Genomic DNA, 15,219 nt, shown 5'->3' on the forward strand with positions numbered 1-15,219 from the left:
TTTATCCACTGTGCCACCACCACAGATCAGGCTCATTAAGGATTTTTAGAGTTCATAGATCATAATGTTAAATAGTATTAAATAATTTAATGTACTATGATTAGCACTATGTAGCATGCACTTTTACATCCTTAGAAAATCAGTTATTTCTATTTAAAATGTTTATCTGATTTTCCCTTCAAAAAGAGAAAATACTTCAGCAATTTATATCCACTTTTTAAAGTATGTTAACTCATAATAGTATACATTAATAACCTCTCAAATTTGTACTTTTTAAAAAGTCTAGAATACTCCCAAATTGTAAATTAGTCATTATTTGGTCTTTAATTATTATAATCATTCCATCAGAAGAGTTAGTGTCCATAAAGTGAAATTAGAAATAATGCAACAAATTAATATAATATTTAATAGTGAAATGATATTGTTAAACAACCTATTTATTGGCTTGTTTGGGCATTATTTTCACTTGAAATAAGGTAACTGAAAAAAATAGAAGAAAGCAAAACAATTCTGAATTTGTTTTTACTACATTTAAGTAAGTTATTTAACCTTTTGTTACTTACATTTGCTCAGTCTAGAACAAGATGCAAACAAAGTATTTTCAGATCAAACTTGAAATCTATATATACACAGATACACATACAAATGTATTAATTTAGCCATTTTATGATTGTTTACAAAACGAAGGGTAGAATCAAGTTAAAAGGAGTGTGAAAAATAATTCAGTAAAACTACCATTGGAAAGAGGCAGATAAGCTAAAAGAGCTAAACGTGGCTTCTGTCTCTACTTCAGCATCACTGGACAAAGACAGTGGGATGCTCAGAGAACATAGAAGACGGAATGGAAAAGTGTGGAATCAAAAAGTTGAAAACATCAGATACATCCACTTACCAATTTTTTAGTATCATTTCCTCGACAGTTAGGAAAAAGTAATTTTATACTAATCTTTCTTAAAATACAGAAAAAGAAGGGGAATTTTCTCATTATATTTAATAATTAAATCAAAAAATGAAGTGATGGTGATGGTGACAATTTGGGAAGTATTTCTGAGAGTTTTCCTTGTTCACCTTAGTGCACTTGACAAGAAATACATCCCAAATGATACGTTTTTCCTACCAGATAAATCAGATTGATAATTTTATAAATGTTTTGATATCAACTGAGTTTTCAAACTAATTCAATAATACACATAGAGTTCATTTTTAATGTAAGCGCTTGTGTAAACACATAGCTAATAAGTGTTATAATAGAATGCAGACTGGCCTAAGAACAGGATATTATAAAGTAAAAAGTAAAGCGAAATAAACAGCTGTATTGTACATATGAGCTTTCACTCTAAATTAAATGTGAGTTAAGAATATAACTAAAGACTATGGTTTTACATGATTCAAAGAAATCACTTGATAAATGCAGAGAATGCTATAATAAAGTGCTTTTACTACTTAGAAATTAGCTAAAATTTGTGGTAGTCATGGGAATGCTTAAATTAGAGAAAGAAAGAAATCAGAATATGGTGAATATAATTAATTTTCCTTGAATTTCAACTGATGCAAGGTTAAAGCATATTTATTATATGAATGTCTAGCCATCCATGATATTAAAAAAATGAATACCACATTTACAATATATGTAAATTAGGCAAATCTCGTCATTAAAGTCTTCAGCAAATACAATAAAGTTTAGTAACTCGCTGATGACTTTAATTTTCTCACATAATTTTGCATACATAAATACATTTATAAGTACATTTATAAAAAGAGAGGCTGTTTCTTGTTACTTTTTGCACTTTTTAATAGAAACAAAATAAATCAAAGTGAATATAATAGCCAACCACATACACACTAGACCTTATCTGATGTGTAAAAAGTTGCTAAAATGCAGAGCAACAGACCATACCTTCAGGGTGGAATTTGAGCAGTTTACCTATGCCCAGCTTTGCTGATAACTCTAAATTAGAGATACAAGAAGTCTGGATTAGATTAGAGAAACATATTAGTCAAATAAGTAAACAATATGAGCATTTCAAAAAACTTAAAGGAGAAATAAGGATTGGTAAGGTCTAAGGTAAAATAAAGTGTTTATACCTTTTCTAAATGAGCAAGTTAAGTCCTCCAATAATTGTCCTCTGTGAATTTGTATTCACACAATGCTACATCTGGTTTTTCATAGGAAGCTGAAGATCTAGATTTTTATACAAAACCTATTTTTTGAGTGTAGGCAAGTAATATAAACATTGAAATCACCTAGTAGGCTGCAAAGAACCACTCTCAATAACTAGTTTTTGACCTTCTTAGAGAACTTCATGCAGAGTTGTCCTTAATAAGTACATTAAAATCTGACTAATTAGGGAATTTCTTGGTTGGAATCTTGTTGCATTTTCTCAGTCACAGGTTTATGAATATGAAGTAGTCCACTGTATTTTATCAGTGGTGGCTTCTAATAAATGTCAACTCCTTCATCTGTAGACATAATCTGTCTTTCTGAAGTTCACTAAATCACCGGTACATACCTAATAAACTCTATCAATTCTTGTATTCCAGACCATGGATTACTTTTGGAGTTAACAATTGTTATGGTTCACAATAGAAGTTTAAAGAGGCTCCAATCACAAGATTTATTAATTGCTGTTCTTATCTTTTGTCAATCTTCAGACAGAATTTTTGTCAATTTATTAATTGCTGCTCTCATCTTTTGTCAATCTTCAGACAGAATAACAGCAACCACTATCTTTGTGATACAAATTAAGGTATACTCACTCATTCCTTCATGGCTTTAGAATAGAAATAGAAGAGTGGTATCTTCAATGTTATAAAATATATATGATCTTCAATCCAAAAGGCACCAAAATATATATGTCCTTCAATCCAAAAGGACATTTGGTCCACTGAGAAGTAATACACTCACCAGAGTTATCTCCATATGCCAGAGTAAACTCATTGTTTTTAGACTAGTCCATTGTTTTTAATCTACATGTCAGAAACACATGATAACTAACATTCATTAATGCTTAAACTGTACAAATTATATTCTCATATAAGAGCCTAGATATAACTTTATCCTAGATATAATGAAAACACACATGAACTCTTTCTTTCTTTTAACTCCCCAAAGAGGGTCTTCTGAAAGTATCTTAATGGATTACTTCCTTATGTTTCCTGAGAAGACTCTATTGCCTGAAAGTTACAACTTTTTCTGGTTTATGTTATCACAGTGTAATAACATAGACTTGATTTTGCAGCATTGTTTTTAGTTACATTCAGTGTTATAAATCTATGAGAATTAAGAGCTATGTTTTATGTAAAGGATATCACTTAGTGTTCTGGAATATAAGTGATAATAAATACAAATATCCTTAGGAATGTCTATTTTATCACTTTCTCTCCAAATGCAACTATTTTATTCAACTTATTTGCTCATGCCAGTTACTAAAACAAAAGTCTAATCATGGTAATTCCATACACCAACATGTGCTGTAGATTCTCCTCATCTCTAGAAAACGGCATAGCTTTCAGAGCCCTTTCTGAGGGTATTTTTCATTGCTTCCCATTTATCATCTCACTGTATTCAAACTAAACAGCTTTCTGTTAAGCTTCTCTCTCAGGTTGGTTCTTTGCTACAATTTCTCATCACCTTGGCATCATTTTACTACCTCTTTTCCTCAACAATTATATCATAAAAATTTTACTCATATTAAGGCCCAGTCAGTGAAGTATTTCTACACCCTTTCCCCTCTGTACTTCCAGAGCACTGAGTGGCTCTTAAGTCACATCTGTAAGTATTGTAGTCTTAAAATTAGTGAAGTACAAGCCCTGGCTGGTTGGCTCAGCGGTAGAGCGTCGGCCTAGCGTGCGGAGGACCCGGGTTCGATTCCCAGCCAGAGCACACAGGAGAAGCGCCCATTTGCTTCTCCACCCCTCCGCCGCGCTTTCCTCTCTGTCTCTCTCTTCCCCTCCCGCAGCCAAAGCTCCATTGGAGCAAAGATGGCCCGGGCGCTGGGGATGGCTCTGTGGCCTCTGCCTCAGGCGCTAGAGTGGCTCTGGTCGCAACATGGCGACGCCCAGGATGGGCAGAGCACCCCCCCCCTGGGGGGCAGAGCCTCGCCCCATGGTGGGCGTGCTGGGTGGATCCCGGTCGGGCGCATGCGGGAGTCTGTCTGACTGTCTCTCCCTGTTTCCAGCTTCAGAAAAATGAGGAAAAAAAAATTAGTGAAGTACACACTTCAGCTCTATTACTAGATCACAAGTGTGCTTAGGGTCAAGTCTTTATCCATTTACTTTTGTGTACCCCCAAAAGGGGAGGTTGTCTTTCACGTAGTAAATGTTCAACAAATATTTATTGAATTGACTTAGTAGAAACCACAAAAGCCGCTAAGACCAGCTTCAGGCCCGATTCAGAAATCCCCTTCATACCTCCCCTACTGCCCAGCCTCTGGAGGAAACATGAAGTCTCATCACTTCATGACATAGTACTTACTTGTTGCTGGAAAATTGAAATTATTATAAAGTTCTTTCTTGTTTTGAGCTGAAAATCCTCTTGCTCTCAGCCTTTCCTGTGAAATTTAAGTATCAAAATTTTTCCTCTTCTATATGGTAGTCAATCTTTTAAATATTAATATAGTGCTTACCCCAGTCATACCCTTCTTCCATTAAACCTTACCCATCCCTCACTACCACATGTTGATTTTCTAATGTGACAAACACCATTATAGTCAACTTCGTTTTAAATGCTCATTTTTATCAATTTGCTTCTTTTAATGAGGAATTCAAATTGGACTGGGCAAAATGCTCTGTGAATGGTCTGACCTGACCAGTCCAGGCTGCAATGGAAATGACCCCCTCTGTGTGAGCACCATATTCCTGCAATACAGTCTACAACGTTAGCAGCCAGATCATGTGTTTGGTTTATAGTGAGCTTCAGCAAAACACGATTATTTAGTGAGTGACTGCTATCCGCCAAACACCACAAGCCCTCTCACATATGTTTTCTCAGTAAATTTGTAATTAACTAAAGCTCCCAAGTCATTGTTGCATGAATTGCTGTCAAAAAAAGATCTGTCTTCAACATATATAATTGCCATTTCAACACAAATCTAAGATTGTTTTTCATCTGTTCCAGTTAAGTTTCATTATGTTAGCGTTGTCACATTCATTATCTCAGTTAAATTTCACTATGTTGGGCTTGCCTCATCCAGTTAGCCTGTCAAGATCAGTTTATATCTTGTTCCTGGTGTCAGAAATAGTAGTCAGTTTTCCTAGCTCTGAGTCAACCATGTCCTTGATAAGGACACCCCATAATTTTCAGCTAAGACACTGATTGAGAACCTGTTGAACTGAATAGAACAGAGACAAGGAGAAAAGCTACCTCTCTAGTATTCATTCTACTGACTCATAATTAAAATCCTTAAGATAGAGCTCTTCTGTAGTTCCAAATTTACCTAAATGTTCTAACACTTGTTGTACATTCTCTGTCATAGCTACAAGAGCATCATGAAATTTCACTGTCTTAGATTATTATAGATTCCATTAAATATGAGACTAGCTTGGTGTGCCTTCTTCTGAATGCACTCTTGGTGTTATGTTTGTTTATTTATTTATTTATTAGGCATATTTGATTCGCCACTTACTAGAGGTTGCAAACTAGTACACTGACAACCTTCATGAAATTTTGCAAAGTTAGTAATTGTCTGGTAATGTTATGGATTCTTTACTTTGACATTTATCCATTTTGAATAAATGACCATTGGGTCATTTGTTCATGTCTAATCTTATGGAATTTCCTCTATTCACCATCATTTCCCAATAATTACCCAGAATTATTGGTTTCACAACCTTTCAAATGTAATTTTTCTGGGTCTAAATTTGAACATTCATTTAAAGAGGCTAAATGCTCTCATAATCTTTGCTTTTATTTTGTGCTTCAATTGCCACTTTATGATGCTGTCTTTCTTAATATGAAGATAATTCTCCCAGTGGAGAGAAATGGAAGCAAACCATCATTTTACCACATTTAACAGTATATCATTTTCCCAAGCAGTGATTGTATGCAACATTTAATTTTTTTTTTTACGCTTACACAGTATTTATTTTGTACTGCACATATTTTATGCACATTTGAAAGAAAACCCTGTAGTATCTTTAGTACAGGTAAGAAATATCAGAGAGTTCAGCCTCTTGGTCTTATTCTTAAAGATTATTGCTTCTCTTTTGTATTTAATTTTATTATATATGTTCTTCCCTTTATATTTTGCATGTTTCATTTAAGTAGAAACTCATCAGAAGAGAGCCCTAAGCAAACATACTGGTTTCCTTGGATACCAATTCTTTGTTTTTCTCATCAGTATCACTTGTGATTATATTATCCGATTTTCAATTTTTCTCTCCACCTTCTTCAAATTTTTTGACCATGGAACCCCCAGGGGGACTATGATAGCTGTTGCTTCTTAAATTGTCTTTCGATATAATTTCTTAAAAAAAAAAACTTGGGTATGCTTTTATAGCATTTTCTCGACAGCTGAAATGTCATGGATGCTTTCTCTAAAAGTTTTCATTATTTCGATTCAGGGATAAGTTTCTCTTTGCTGATACAAATAAAATCAGGAATAGAAACTACTTTTATTGTTTTATTTTCAACTTGAGGAATGCTGTTTGAGCAATACAGCACAATTTTCAGGTGCTCTTTATTAGTAGAGAGGGCTTTCTATTAAAGGTCCAGGTCGTTGAATTTCCAGTAAGTAGCCTCTTTTAACACTTGTGTATTTGTGTGATCAAACTCTGGAGGTAGTTCTCAGCAATCTGTGTTTCAATAAACCTTTGATGTAATTGTTTTGCCCCTAAAATTTGAAAACAACAATTGTAAAGAGTCATCTATTGTATTTTCTGACCAGAAAGCAATGCAGAGTATTATCGCTTAACCATTTATTTTGACTCAGATAATGCCTATTAATATCACAGGTTTCTAAGCAAATGTACATTCTCTTAACACATTGTAGAATGTTCCTGCATTTTCTATTGACTTCTTTTATCTTTTTCTTTTTTCTTTTTTGGCTTATCCAAATATTTATTGAGCAGTTAGGGAGACACAAAGGTTTTTAAAATGTGGTAGAAAAGGTGAGGTGAATGCGCAAGTAGAAAGCAAAGTGTAAGGTTCACTGAATCGCAGCAGTAAAAAGGAAAGTGCTTTAGGAGATCAAAAGTGCGATTACCTCCAGCCTGGAAGGGGATGACATGGAAGGGTAGCAAATCAGGAAAGGGGATGGACATGAAAATAGAAAACTTTTTAGTCTGAATTATGGACATAGTCTCTCTCCCCCCGCCCTGTACCTTCGAGTTTAATTTACCAGTAGTGTCCAGGTATTACTCAGTGTGTTTTTTCTATACTTCCTTGCATTTTTGCTTTATTTAATATCTTGTACAAAACTAGATCATTTCTGTGCCTTAGCAGTATCTTTTCTGTTTTTTGAAGAATTTTTGACTTTTGATTTTGGTTTTGAGGTTTTGTGTATGTGTGTGAATTTTAAGCTGGACTATGTACTGCAGATTTCTTTGCTGGAGCTTTTTTTTTTTAACATTTTTTAAAAATTTTATTTATTCATTTTAGAGAGTAGAGGAGGGGACAGAAGTGGGCAGAACAGGAAGCATCAGCTCCCATTTGTGCCTTGACAACCAGTAACCTCAGTGTTCCAGTACAATGCTTTATCCACTGCGCCACTACAGGTCAGGCACTGAAACTTTTTCTTTAGCTTTCTCATCATCAAAATTATCATCATCAGGCCCTGGCCAGTTGGCTCAGTGGTAGAGCATCAGCCTGGCGTGCAGGAGTCCCGGGTTCGATGCCCGGCCAGGCAGGGCACACAGGAGAAGTGCCCATCTGCTTCTCCACCCCTCCCCCTCTCCTTCCTCTCTGTCTCTCTCTTCCCCTCCCACAGCCAAGGCTCCATTGGAGCAAAGTTGGCTTGGGTGCTGAGGATGGCTCTGTGGCCTCTGCCTCAAGTGCTAGAATGGCTCTGGTTGCAACAGAGCAACGTCCCAGATGGGCAGAGCATCCGCCCCCTGGTGGGCATGCCAGGTGGATCCCGGGCGGGCACATGCAGGAGTCTGACTGCCTCCCCGTTTCATTTTTCAAAAAAAAAAAAAAAGAATTAAAAAATAATAAAAAAATTATCATCATCATCACCACCACCATCATCATCTTCATCAGCAGCAAGTTTTACTTTTTTCTGTGGAATCTTGCTACCAGGAACAGAATACTTTCCAGATATACCAAGGAGTTTCACATCCTCCTTCTCGTCATCTCCTAACTGCATCTTCCTCCACAGATACTAAGTGCTGTCCACTGATATGCACAAGCCCTGAACCATACTTACCCATAATACCACAGATGTTATTTCTGGACCAAGAGTGGTATTATTTGAAAGTCACCAAGGGAAACTGTTGGCTGTACAGACATTTTCTTTTCTCTTTCTTTTTTCTTTTTTAAAAATATTTTATTTATTCATTTTTTTAGAGAGAGGGGAGAGAAAGAGAAGAACAAAGGGAAGGGGGGAAGAACTCAAAGTTGTGTCCCATATGTGCGTTGATGGGGCAATCCCCAGGTTTAGAACCAGCAATCTCAGTGTTCCAAGTTGATGCTTTATCCACTGCACCACCACAGGTTAGGCTGTGCAGGCATTTTCAAAGTGGCCAGTGTTATCTTAATTGGACTGCCTTCATAATTCATTGCCTCTGCTTCAACAATATGCAATTCATCCTTTGCACTACCCCTAAACTGACCCTTCTTAAAGATAATTGGTGCTCATCTTCATTACTCTACACCTTAAAGTAATAATTTCTGTTACCTTTTAGGTCTTAACTGAAAATATAGTTCTGGGGCCTCATGAGGGCTCAGGTCTATGTCCATCAAATCTCCCAGGGGGTGGTGGCATGCACTTAGGTGAGAAAAAAGACAAACAGAGATAGATGACTGCTGTTCCACAAAAAAGACATGCAAGATGGACTCGTGCCAGGGAAAATAGACTTGTTTTTTTTTCTGAACAAGGAGTCTTCTATACCACAGACAGTTGCATTCCAATAAATAGGAGGATACCTGCAAGACAATTAAACTTCTTTTTTTTTTAATTAAATGAGGGGCAGACAGGGAGGCAAAGAGACAGACTCCTGCATGCGTCCGAACCAGGATCCACCTGACAAGCCCCCTACCGGGTGATGCTCTGCCCACCTGGAGACACTGCTCCAGCTAAGCTGTTTCAGCACCTGAGGTAGGCCATGGAGTCATCCTCAGCACCCACAGCCAAATTGCTCTATCCATTTGAGCCATGGCTGTGGAAGGAGAGGGGAGAGAGAGAGAGTGCACGAGAGAAGGGGGAGGGGTGAAGGAGATGGGTGGTTTTCTGTTATGCCTTGACTAGGAATCGAACCTGGGTCTTCCGTATGCCTGTCTGATGCTTTACTGCTGAGTCAGCCAGATGGAGCAATAATTAAATTTCTAATGTAAATTGCCAATGTTTTAAAAAATATATGTTACTCATCGGAATCAGTATATAGGATATAAATACTTGAGGCTTTTCACGTAGCCTGACTCATTCAGGATTATTTCCTTCTGAGTGCTTCTTGACACCTTCTCCACTACTGCTTTTGCTTGGATCATAACAACTGCCTTTTATACCTGTTCTCTGTATTCGCAGAGTCCCCACACTCTGATTTGTTTTCAAAGAATCAACCTAAAACACAACTTTAATTACGTTATTTTCTTGTTGGAACTTCTCTGCTGATTGTGAGCTCCTCATACTGCCATTTGAGACCCTCTATGATATCACTTCAGCAATCCCCTTCAGAATTTCATTTTATGATCACTTCTTTAAGGCCCACATAAGCATCGTTCCTGAGACTTTCTTGGCACAGGTCTTTGTTCATCCTCCACCCCTCTTTTTAGCATACCACTTACTTTCTTTTCTTATTATCCTTACTACGCATATCTGGGGTACCCTTCACTTATGAATTCCATTCTATGTAACTTGGTTAGATGTCATATCTTCTCCTCTCACTCTGGTGAACACCAACAGAACATAGATTTTTGTACTTCATGTTCCTAATTACATACACTTCATAAATATATTTTTTTGGACTTACCATATACCTCTATTAAGAAGGGAATTTTGGTGCATGCTTTGTCTATAAAAACATTTTTGGAATTGAAGTAAATATTATGCTATAACAATTTATTATTTTTTATGAATTTTTATACCCTTTTATTTCCCTTTTAAAATTTTTTCAGATAAAATAGTTAATTTCAAAGTGCCCAAACTGGAAATCAAGACTTTTGCTTCCAAATTATTTGAACTTAGTGATTCAATACAATAGTGTATTATCATTTTTAGTGAAAGGACCCTTGAGCATAATGTTGTTTTGATAAGTCTAAAATTAATAGCTTACCTTTGAATACCTTGTCTACAAATGGAAATAGGTGTAAAATATTAATTTTTTTTAAACTTGGTGTTAAAAAGTGACAATAAATATGTGTGTGTATGTGTGTGTGTGTGCGTGCTTGAGAGAGAGAGAAAGGGGAAGAAGGAGAAAATAGAGGAGGGGGAAAGGAAAGGAGTAAAAAAGAGAAGAAAAATGAAAGAATTCACAAAGAATGAGCTGACCATAAAGGCCTTTAACTTTTCTCTCCTCTCCTGTCAGTAATACCAATATCACACACTCAATTTAAGAGGAAATGTAACTTACTGAATATAAGAAAATTTTATTTCACACTTACATACAGGTAAGTGGTAGTCATATCATAAAAATTATAAATTATAAAAAATATTTTAAAAAGATATCATGTATTTTGCCATTATGTTGTAGAGAAGTTTTATGAATCAAAAAAGCAAAAAATAAGGAAGCCAATTTCATGAAAATAAGGGAAAAGGCTTAGCAATTAACCTTAGCGTAAAGTATCTTTCTTAACATAATCAACTCATATTTAAGTCTTTAAATGGAAAATTACTTGTATTTAACCTTTTATGATTCAGAGAGCCATTTAATTGTAATTAGAGCTAATCCAATTAAAGATGGATTATAATAACTGCTGAATTAATTGGTCATGAAACACTAGGTTTAATTAATACATTTTTATTTATTTTGAAAACTGACAAAATACTTTTTAAAATATGTGAAAACTCTTTTTAAAAAGTTTAAACTTAAAATGTGGAAGTTAAATTATTTTAAAATAAACAAACAAACAAAAAAGAAACACAAGAAAGAATGGCATAGCATGAAACCTGGGGGGAAAAAAATCTTAGTTCCCAGTTTTATATTTATTGAATTTAAACACATTAAATAATTGAAAATATTTTTAAAAATTATTTTATATCCTCAATCTTGAAAGAAAAAATACTAATTTTCAAATTTTCTCTTTCTGTGGACAAATTAAAATTGGCAATATATACACTAAAATAATACTAAAAAGTGGTAGTAATAATAATAGTAATAATTGCCAGTTTTACTTTTTAAGATTAAATTAGGCCAATTGACCTATGTTAGCATCAAATGTAATATTTTAACATTAATGTAGTTTTTTTAAAGAGCTATGAAACAAATATAAATAAAGGAGATTATTCTCTTCAAAATTAATGATTATGGATGGGACAAATCTAAAAGACATTTAAAATTAAAGAACGACTTTATTTTGTGTGTAAAATAGATTATACTATGTGTTATGCCACAGTCTGTTCAGCTATCCCTACAAGCATGTTGAAAAGACCTACATTCCCACAAATGTGCACATTAAGGTTAAATCTTAAGATTGTAAATTCTGGAGCAATATAAGCAAATTCTTAATCATAAATATCATACTTTCATAATTTTATGTTACAATATTTTCATATTTTAACATTTTGAAATCAGGATGCATCTTAAAACTGAAATGTAAGAACAAATATGATGTCTTTAAAGTCTTGCATGGGTGATTTTTTTTCAGGGTGGTAATAGCTAATATAATAAAATGTTTTCTTCTAAAAGTGTATTTTTTCCTTGGATATCCCAAGAATTATATACTCCATGGCTAGAAGGATACTACTATTATATGAGGATAGTACTATTTTTTCCTTATATTTTTAACATGCTGGTAAAAAATTTCAGGTTATTTCATTTTCTTCACTTACAAATTCTCCACTGGGTTATATTTTCAAGATGACTAGAGTTATCCTAATGAGAGAATTTGACATTCGAAACAAACAATCAAACCAGAATATATGATTAAGGTACTCTCAAGGAACCAGTTCTAAGGCCTGCATGACGATCCCAAGATTCGTCACAGTTTATTCAGCCTTGGCTCGCCTATGTACATAGAAATATAAACTGGCACTAGAGCTAAAATACCTAATTTAGAAGCCCTAGGCCAGGACAGGTTAAGATTACTCTGTGCTCACCACATACATGGAGCATCCAGGAATGTCCCAGGGGAAATATGTGGCTATTGAAAGATACATTATGGCAATACGTAACAGATTCACAAATCACCCAGAATGCATCGTCTGTGCGGCACACTGGAGAATTCCACTACCTCCTGGGGATGCCGAAATGTGCTGGTGGAACACTTGGAATGGAAATGCATTTTCTGTGAGCAACAACCTCCTATGAAGAAATTGCTTTCTCCTTTTGCATTTGGAAGTCACTGAGCAACCCATAATCAAGGCTTACTTAGTGTTTTAAACATGCCCATTATCAGAGTCACATCTCTCCAAAAAAGCGTCAGACATCATTACACTATTAGAAAAAAAATTATTATGTCTGATAAGCTTCTAGCATATTCAAAATCTTGCAGCCTTACACTTTCTTATTTAAACTGAATTGTGCAAGAATCAAAATATATGCTGTTGGTCTCCTTCGTTCTTGAGATAAAGGAGCAACAGTTCACTTGTTAATTTCCTATCTGCAAATTCAACTATTCATGTTTAGAATACCTTTTCTCTTGTCAGAATATTATATCTGATTGTATAAGAATTTATAAAAGAAAACCAATTTGGGCATGTTTATAGTAAGCGATATTAAAATTAAATTTTAAAATTAAAGTTGTTCAAATATTTATTAATAATCTAAGTTAAAACTAATATATTATTTTATGCTAATATTGAGTCACTACTTTGTATGTCAATTCTTAAATATTTTTAAAATTGACTGGTTTATAAAAATAAAAAATATACATATAGACACTGAATAAAAATTTTTAACTTTTTGAAAACAAGCTTTATACAAAATAGCAAATTTAAAAAATTATTTGTGACAGATGCAGTTTATTTGTACTTAAGTTTAATAAAAGGCTAACCTTGTATAGAAGACTGAAAATTGCAATGATATGAAGGTTGCAGTGGCAAATGAAAGTTGGAAATATGAATGATACGACTATTCTGCACAATACAATTGTGTGACTTTCTGCTAAGAAATACTACGAAACAGCCCAGACCTCTGTATCTCAAAAATTTTAGTGGGTTGCCTAAGACTGTGTGCATTTGACATCATTGTTAAAATTAAGATTAGAAGGATGTAAATGTGTAAGTTGTGTTGGGTCTTTTTTTGTACTTTTAAGGATTTGCGCTAAGCTCAGACTCACTGTTAAGAGGAAAAATAATATACAAATATAAAGAGATGTATTACTTAAAATACCCACAGTATCTTGAAATGGCATAATTAGGACTTAAATTTAAAAGATTGGGCTTTTTGGCCCTGGCTGGTTGGCTCAGTGGTAGAGCATTGGCCCAGCATGTGGAAGTCCCAGTTTTGATCCCCAGTCAGGGCACACAAGAAAAGCAACCATCTGCTTCTTCCGCCCTCCCTCTCCCCTTTCTCTCTCTCTCTCTCTCTTCTCCCCTCCTGCAGCCATGGCTCGAATGGTTTGAGTGATTTGGCCCTAGGCATTGAGGATAGTTCCATGGCCTGCCTCAGGTGCTGAAATAGCTTCATTGCCAAACAATGGAACACCTGCCCCAGATGGGCAGAGCATCACCCTGTAGGGGGCTTGTCAGGTGGATCATGGTCAGGCATATGCGGGAGTCTGTCTCCCTGCCTCCCTGCCTTGAACTTAAAAAAAAACAAACTGAAAGATTAGACTTTTTAATTATTGTACAACTAATCAAAATTACAAAATTATAGTGTTGCTCCATCTTTGACTTTAGACAGAGTCAACTCTGTTCTTGTCTTGCCTTACTTAGCACAATATTTCAACATTTGTCCCAGATAATTGTTCTATGCCAGCAAGTCATTAACTTCTCCAAAACAAATAGAGGGACTCCTAATCTAGTTTAAACAAACAAACAAAAACCCAATTGTTGATGTCTTTAATGTTCCCCAAATGAATAATTTTTACATTTTGGATTTAAGAAAGGAAGAGGTAAGAGAGACAGGAGAGAGGCAACACTTAGAGACAAAAGGGAAAATATTCTAATGATATTAAGAATTCACACAGAAAACAGCTTGAATTAGGTGACTTGTGATACTTAATGAATCCTATAAAATGTGCTCTGTTGTTAGAAAATATGTGGCTTTCTATAAGCATTATAAAATTATGTCATGATGAATAATAAGGTCTGGCAAATTTGTCTTTCTCCTTGCTGATGGAGAATCATCTGAAAATGGCCCTTGGCCTTCCAGGTCTCCTCAGTGCACTCGATTCTCCCAAGACTGTGAGAGGAATTGCAAACTCCCATCTGTGAGAAAGCCTGGTAGAGGGAAGTCGCTTGACACTAGTAATCTCATGCATGTACTTACCATTCTAACTGTCAGAGTAAGAATACATTATTGACATAATACATAAGTAAATATGGTGGATCTAAATTACATAGTAAAACAATGAAGATCAAAATACAAAATAAGGGTTACTGCTATATTTACAAAAACAAGAAGATAGCCCTGGCCAGTTGGCTCAGTGGTAGAGCGTCGGCCTGGCGTGCAGAAGTCCCGGGTTCGATTCCTGGCCAGGGCCCACAGGAGAAGCGCCCATCTGCTTCTCCACCCCTCCCTCTCTCCTTCTTCTCTGTCTCTCTCTTCCCCTCCCGCAGCCGAGGCTCCATTGGAGCAAAATGGCCTGGGCACTGGGGATGACTCCATGGCCTCTGCCTCAGGCGCTAGAGTGGCTCTGGTCGCAACAGAGCAATGCCCCAGATGGGCAGAGCATTGCCCCTTGGTGGGCGTGCCGGGTGGATCCCGGTTGGGCGCAAGCGGGAGTCTGTCTTGACTGTCTCC

At 35.6% G+C, this 15,219-nt stretch overlaps 1 protein-coding gene and 1 pseudogene across 1 annotated transcript in view; one reads left to right on the forward strand and one right to left on the reverse strand.

Annotated features, from left to right (window-relative positions):
- Positions 1-15,219, forward strand: part of TMEFF2 (transmembrane protein with EGF like and two follistatin like domains 2) — a 269,416-nt gene that overhangs the window by 57,436 nt on the left and 196,761 nt on the right. The gene's annotated exons all lie outside the window — the stretch shown is intronic.
- LOC136337921 (nucleophosmin-like) overlaps positions 7,708-15,219 on the reverse strand; it is a 31,920-nt pseudogene continuing 24,408 nt past the window's right edge.

The sequence above is a fragment of the Saccopteryx bilineata genome, chromosome 5 (assembly GCF_036850765.1).
Source record: "Saccopteryx bilineata isolate mSacBil1 chromosome 5, mSacBil1_pri_phased_curated, whole genome shotgun sequence".
NCBI lineage: Eukaryota > Metazoa > Chordata > Mammalia > Chiroptera > Emballonuridae > Saccopteryx > Saccopteryx bilineata.